The sequence below is a fragment of the Aegilops tauschii genome, chromosome 4, assembly GCF_002575655.3.
Source record: "Aegilops tauschii subsp. strangulata cultivar AL8/78 chromosome 4, Aet v6.0, whole genome shotgun sequence".
Taxonomy (NCBI): domain Eukaryota; kingdom Viridiplantae; phylum Streptophyta; class Magnoliopsida; order Poales; family Poaceae; genus Aegilops; species Aegilops tauschii.
This window is the reverse complement of record NC_053038.3, coordinates 416,336,416-416,344,624: the sequence shown is the minus strand read 5'-3', so window position 1 is coordinate 416,344,624 and position 8,209 is coordinate 416,336,416.

The window sequence follows — 8,209 nt, the reverse complement described above, 5'->3', positions numbered from 1 at the left end:
CAACAGATTTCGATGGTGCCCTATTTAACGTGAATGCAGCCGTCTCTAAAGCATAACCCCAAAACGATAGCGGTAAATCAGTAAGAGACATCATAGATCGCACCATATCTTGTAAAGTACGATTACGACGTTCGGACACACCATTACGCTGTGGTGTTCCGGGTGGCGTAAGTTGCGAAACTATTCCGCATTGTTTCAAATGTAGAACAAACTCGTAACTCAAATATTCTCCTCCACTATCAGATCGTAGAAATTTTATTTTCTTGTTATGATGATTTTCCACTTCACTCTGAAATTCTTTGAACTTTTCAAATGTTTCAGACTTATGTTTCATTAAGTAGATAGACCCATATCTGCTCAAATCATCTTTGAAGGTGAGAAAATAACTATACCCGCCGCGAGCCTCAATATTCATCGGACCACATACATTAGTATGTATGATTTCCAACAAATCCGTTGCTCGCTCCATTGTTCCGGAGAATGGCGATTTAGTCATCTTGCCCATGAGGCATGGTTCGCAAGTACTAGGTGATTCATAATCAAGTGATTCCAGAAATCCATCAGCATGGAGTTTCTTCATGCGCTTTACACCAATATGACCCAAACGACAGTGCCACAAATAAGTTGCACTATCATTATCAACTCTGCATCTTTTGGCTTCAACATTATGAATATGTGTATCACTACTATCGAGATTCATCACAAATAGACCACTCTTCAAGGGTGCATGACCATAAAAGATATTACTCATATTAATAGAACAACCATTATTCTCAAATTTAAATGAATATCCGTCTCATATCAAACAAGATCCACATATAATGTTCATGCTTAACGCTGGCACCAAATAATAATTATTCAGGTCTAAAACTAATCCCGAAGGTAGATGCAGAGGTAGCACGCCGATGGCGATCAAGTCGACTTGGAACCATTTCCCACGCGCATCGTCACCTCGTCCTTAGCCAGTCTTCGCTTAATCCGTAGTCCCTGTTTCGAGTTGCAAATATTAGCAACAGAACCAGTATCAAATACCCAGGTGCTACTGCGAGCTCTAGTAAGGTACACATCACTAACATGTAGATCACATATACCTTTGTTCACCTTGCCATCCTTCTTATCCTCCAAATACTTGGGGCAGTTCATCTTCCAGTGACCAGTCTGTTTGCAGTAGAAGCACTCAGTCTCAGGCCTAGGTCCAGACTTAGGTTTCTTCTCTTGAGCAGCAACTTGTTTGCCCTTCTTCTTGAAGTTCCCCTTCTTCTTCCCTTTACCCTTTTTCTTGAAACTGGTGGTCTTGTTGACCATCAACACTTGATGCTCCTTTTTGATTTCTACCTCCGCAGCCTTTAGCATTGCGAAGAGCTCGGAAATTGTCTTATCCATCCCTTGCGTATTATAGTTCATCAAGAAGTTCTTGTAGCTTGGTGGCAGTGATTGAAGAATTCTGTCAATGACACTATCATCCGGAAGATTAACTCCCAGTTGAATCAAGTGATTGTTATACCCAGACATTTTGAGTATATGTTCACTGACAGAACTATTCTCCTCCATCTTGCAGTTGTAGAACTTATTCGAGACTTCATATCTCTCAATCCGGGCATTTGCTTGAAATATTAACTTCAACTCCTGGGACATCTCATATGCTCCATGATGTTCAAAACATCGTTGAAGTCCCGGTTCTAATCCGTAAAGCATGGCACACTGAACTATCGAGTAGTCATCAACTTTGCTCTGCCAGACGTTCTTAACATCGTCAATTGCATCTGCAGCAAGCCTGGCACCCAGCGGTGCTTCTAGGACGTAATTCTTCTGTGCAGCAATGAGGATAATCCTCAAGTTATGGACCCAGTCCATGTAATTGCTACCATCATCTTTCAACTTTCCTTTCTCAAGGAACGCATTAAAATTCAACGGAACAACAACACGGGCCATCTATCTACAACAACATAGACAAGCAAAATACTATTAGGTACTAAGTTAATGTTAAATTTAAGTTCAATTAATCATATTACTTAAGAACTCCCACTTACATAGACATCCCTCTAATCATCTAAGTCATCACGTGATCCATATCAACTAAACCATAACCGATCATCACGTGAGATGGAGTAGTTTTCAATGGTGAACATCACTATGTTGATCATATCTACTATATGAGTCACGCTCGACCTTTCGGTCTCAGTGTTGCGAGGCCATATCTGCATATGCTAGGCTCGTCAAGTTTAACCCGAGTATTCTGCGTGTGCAAAACTGTCTTACACCCGTTGTAGACGAATGTTGAGCTTATCACACCCGATCATCACGTGGTGTCTCGGCACGACGAACTTTGGCAACGGTGCATATTAAGGGAGAACACTTTTATCTTGAAATTTAGTGAGAGATCATCTTATAATGCTACCGTCAAACAAAGCAGAATAAGATGCATAAAGGATAAAAATCACATGCAATCAATATAATTGATATGATATGGCCATCATCATCTTGTGCCTTTGATCTCCATCTCCAAAGCACCGTCATGATCACCATCGTCACCGGCGCGACACCTTGATCTCCATTGTAGCATCGTTGTCGTCTCGCCAACTATTGCTTCTACGACTACCGCTACCGCTTAGTCATAAAGTAAAGCAATTACAGGGCGACTGCATTGCATACAATAAAGCGACAACCATATGGCTCCTGCGAGTTGCCGATAACTCCGTTACAAAACATAATCATCTCATACTATAAATATAGCATCATGTCTTGACCATATCACATCACAACATGCCCTGCAAAAACAAGTTAGATGTCCTCTACTTTGTTGTTGCAAGTTTTACGTGGCTGCTATGGGCTGAGCAACAACCGTTCTTACCTACACATCAAAACCACAATGATAGTTCGTCAAGTTAGTGTTGTTTTAACCTTCTCAAGGACCAGGCGTAGTCACACTCGGTTCAACTAAAGTTGGAGAAACTGACACCCGCCAGCCACCTGTGTGCAAAGCACGTCAGTAGAACCAGTCTCGCGTAAGCGTACGCGTAATGTCGGTCCGGGCCGCTTCATCCAACAATACCGCTGAACCAAAGTATGACATGCTGGTAAGAAGTGTGACTTGTATCGCCCACAACTCACTTGTGTTCTACTCGTGCATATAACATCTACGCAATAACCTGGCTCGGATGCCACTGTTGGGGAACGTAGTAATTTCAAAAAAATTCCTATGCACACGCAAGATCATGGTCATGCATAGCAATGAGAGGGGAGAGTGTCATCCACGTACCCTCATAGACCGTTAAGCGGAAGCGTTATGACAACGCGGTTGATGTAGTCGTACGTCATCTTCACGATCGACCGATCCTCAGTGCCGAGCGTACGGCACCTCCGCGTTCAGCACACGTTCAGCTCGGTAACGTCCCTCGAACTCACGATCCAGTAGAGCTCGAGGGAGAGTTTCGTCAGCACAACAGCATGGTGACGATGTTGATGCAGCTACCGTCGCAGGGCTTCGCCTAAGCACCGCTACGATATGACCGAGGTGGATTATGGTGGAGGGGGCACCGCACACGGCTGGGAGAGATCAATGATCAACTTGTGTGTTCTAGGGTGCCCCCTGCCCCCGTATCTAAAGGAGCAAGGGGAGGCCGGCCGGCCCTGTAGGGCGCGCCAAGAGGAGGCGTCCTCCTCCTAGTAGGAGTAGGACTCCCCTCTTTCCTACTCCTACTAGGACGGGGAAAGGAAGGGGGAGAAGGAGAAGGAAAGGGGGGCGCCGCCCCCCCATCTTCCTAGTACAATTCGGACCAGAGGGGGAGGGGGCATGCGGCCTGCCCTGGCCGGCCCCACTCTCTCTCCACTAGGGCCCAACAAGGCCCATTAACCCCCGGGGGGTTCCGGTAACCCCTCCGGCACTCCGGTAAAATTCCGATTACACCCGGAACTCTTCCGATGTCTAAATGTAGGCTTCCAATATATCAATCTTTATGTATCGACCATTTTGAGACTCCTCGTCATGTCCGTGATCATATCCGGGACTCCGAACTACCTTCGGTACATCAAAACATATAAACTCATAATACCGATCGTCACAGAACTTTAAGCGTGCGGACCCTACGGGTTCGAGAACTATGTAGACATGACCAAGACACGTCTCCGGTCAATAACCAATAGCGGAACCTGGATGCTCATATTGGTTCCTACGTATTCTACGAAGATCTTTATCGGTCAAAGCGCATAGCAACATACGTCATTCCCTTTGTCATCGGTATGTTACTTGCCCGAGATTCGATCGTCGGTATCTTAATACCTAGCTCAATCTCATTACCGGCAAGTCTGTTTATTCGTTTCGTAATGCATCATCCCGCAACTAACTCATTAGTTACATTGCTTGCAAGGCTTATAGTGATGTGCATTACCGAGAGGGCCCAGAGATACCTCTCCGACAATCGGAGTGACAAATCCTATTCTTGATATGTGCCAACTCCACAAACACCATCGGAGACACCTGTAGAGCACCTTTATAATCGCCCAGTTACGTTGTGACGTTTGGTAGCACACAAAGTGTTCCTCCGGTATTCAGGAGTTGCATAATCTCATAGTCATAGGAACATGTATAAGTCATGAAGAAAGCAATAGCAGTAAACTAAACACTCAAGTGCTAAGCTAACGGAATGGGTCAAGTCAATCACATCAATCTCCTAATGATGTGATCCCGTTAATCAAATGACAACTCATGTCTATGGTTAGGAAACTCAACCATCTTTGATTAATGAGCTAGTCAGGTAGAGGCATACTAGTGACACTATGTTTGTCTATGTATTCACACATGTATTATGTTTCTGGTTAATACAATTCTAGCATGAATAATAAACATTTATCACGATATGAGGAAATAAATAATAACTTTATTATTGCCTCTAGGGCATATTTCCTTCAGATTGAACCCATTACAAAGCACCTCCCCCATTGCAAGAAAATCAATCTAGTTGGCCAAACCAAAGCAATAGATCAGAGAGAAATACTAAGCTATGTAAATCATGCATAAGAGAGTTCAGAGAAGACTCAAATAATATTCATAGATAATCTGATCATAAACCAACAATTCATCAGATCTCAACAGACGCACCGCAAAAGAAGATTACATCGAATAGATCTCCAAGAACATCGAGGAGAACATTGTATTGAAGATCAAAGAGAGAGAAGAAGCCATCTAGCTACTAGCTATGGACCCATAGGTCTGTGGTAAACTACTCACATATCATCTTTAGGATAGCAAGGTTGATGTAGAAACCCTCCATGGTCGAATCCTCCTCCGGCAGAGTAGTGGAAAAGGTCCCTGATGGGATCTTGCGAAGACAGAAACTTGCGGCGGCGGAAAAGTTTTTTGTGTGCCCTTTGGACTTTGGGGAATATTTAAGTATTTATAGAAGAAGAATTAGCTTTAGAGGACCCATGGGGGCCCATAAGCTTGGGGGCGCGCCCCCTGAGCTTGTCGTCGTCATGGCCCTTCTGGCCTCCTCCCGAAGCTTCCAGGGTGTCTTGTGGTCCAAGAAAAATAGACAAAAAAATTTGTTCCATTTGGACTCCGTTTGTTATTTATTTTCTGTAAACACAAAAACAAGGAAAAAAACAGCAACTGGCACTAGGTTAATCAGTTAGTCCCAAAAAATGTTATAAAATAGCATAATAATGCATATAAAACATCCAAGATTGATAAGATAATAGCATGGAACAATAAAAAATTATAGATACGTTGGAGACGTATCAAGCATCCCCAAGCTTAATTCCTGCTCGGCATCGAGTAGGTAAATGATAAAAATAGAATTTTTAATGTGGAATGCTACCTAACATGTTTATCATGTAATCTTTCTTTATGTGGTATGAATATTCACATCCATAAGATTCAAAACAAAAGTTTAATATTGACATAAAAACAATAATATTTCAAGCTTACTAAAAAGCAATCATGTTTTTTCAAAATATCATGGCTAAAGAAAGTCATCCCTACAAATTCATATAGTCTTGTTATGCTCCATCTTCTTAACACAAAGTATTTATCATGCACAACCACGATGACAGGCTGAGCAATTGGTTCATACTTTTTAACATGCTTCAGCTTTTTAATTCTCACGCAATACATGAGCGTGAGCCCTGGATATAACATTGTGGCTGGAATAGAGTATGATGTTGGAGGTTGTGTGGAGAACACAAAAAAGAAGAAAGTCTGACATTGATGAGGCTAATCAACGGGCTATGGAGATGCCCATCAATTGATATCAATGCAAGGAGTAGGGATTGCCATGCAAAAGATGCACTAGAGCTATAAGTGTATGAAAGCTCCAAAGAAAACTAACTGCGTGTGCATCCAACTTGCTTGCTCATGAAGACCTCGGGCATTTGAGGAAGCCCGTCATTGGAATATACAAGCCAAGTCTTATAATGAAAAATTCCGACTAGTAATATATGAAAGTGACAAAATAGGAGACTCTCTATCATGAAGAACATGGTGCTACTTGAAGGAAATATGGCCTAGAGGCAATAATAAAGTTATTATTTATTTCCTTATATCATGATAAATGTTTATTATTCATGCTAGAATTGTATTAACCGGAAACATAATACTTGTGTGAATACATAGACAAACATAGTGTCACTAGTATGCCTCTACTTGACTAGCTCGTTGATCAAAGATGGTTATGTTTCCTAGCCATAGACATGAGTTGTCATTTGATTAATGGGATCACATCATTAGGAGAATGATGTGATTGACTTGACCCATTCCGTTAGCTTAGCACTCGATCGTTTAGTATGTTGCAATTGCTTTCTTCATGACTTATACATGTTCCTATGACTATGAGATTATGCAACTCCCGTTTACCGGAGGAACACTTTGTGTGCTACCAAACGTCACAATGTAACTGGGTGATTATAAAGGTGCTCTATAGGTGTCTCCAAAGGTACTTGTTGGGTTGGCGTATTTCGAGATTAGGATTTGTCACTCCGATTGTCGGAGAGGTATCTCTGGGCCCTCTCGGTAATGCACATCACTTAAGCCTTGAAAGCATTGCAACTAATGAGTTAGTTGTGGGATGATGTATTACGGAACGAGTAAAGAGACTTGCCGGTAACGAGATTGAACTAGGTATTAAGATACCGACGATCGAATCTCGGGCAAATAACATACCGATGACAAAGGGAACAATGTATGTTGTTATGCGGTTTGACCGATAAAGATCTTCGTAGAATAAGTGGGAGCCAATATGAGCATCCAGGTTCCGCTATTGGTTATTGACCGGAGACGTGTCTCGGTCATGTCTACATAGTTCTCGAACCCGTAGGGTCCGCACGCTTAACGTTTCGATGACAGTTATATTATGAGTTTATATGTTTTGATGTACCGAAGGTTGTTCGGAGTCCCGGATGTGATCACGGACATGATGAGGAGTCTTGCAATGGTCGAGACATGAAGATTGCTATATTGGATGACTATATTCGGACATCGGAATGGTTCCGGGGGTTATCGGAACCCCCCCGGAGGCTATTGGGCCTCATGGGCCCAATTGGTGGAAGAGAAGATGCGGCCAAGGGGCAGACGTGCGCCCCTCCCCCCCAAGTCCGAATTGGACAAGGAGGGGGGCGGCGCCCCCCCCCTTTCCTTTCCCCCTCTCTCCTGCCCTTTCCTCTCCTGTCCAACAAGGAAGGGAGGGAGTCCTACTCCCGGTGGGAGTAGGACTCCTCCTAGCGCGCCTCCTCCTGACCGGCCGCACCTCACCCCTTGTTCCTTTATATACGGGGACAGGGGGGCACCCTAGACACAACAATTGATCGTTTGATCTTTTAGCCGTGTGCGGTGCCCCTCCACCATAGTCCACCTCGATAATACTGTAGCGGTGCTTAGGCGAAGCCCTGCGTCGGTAGAACATCATCATCGTCACCACGCCGTCGTGCTGACGAAACTCTCCCTCAACACTCGGCTGGATCGGAGTTCGAGGGACGTCATCGGGCTGAACATGTGCTGAACTCGGAGGTGCCGTGCGTTCGGTACTTGATCGGTCGGATCGTGAAGACGTACGACTACATCAACCGCGTTGTGCTAACGCTTCCGCTTTCGGTCTACGAGGGTATGTGGACAACACTCTCCCCTCTCGTTGCTATGCATCACCATGATCTTGCGTGTGCGTAGGAAATTTTTTGAAATTACTACGTTCCCCAACAGTGGCATCCGAGCCTGGTTTTA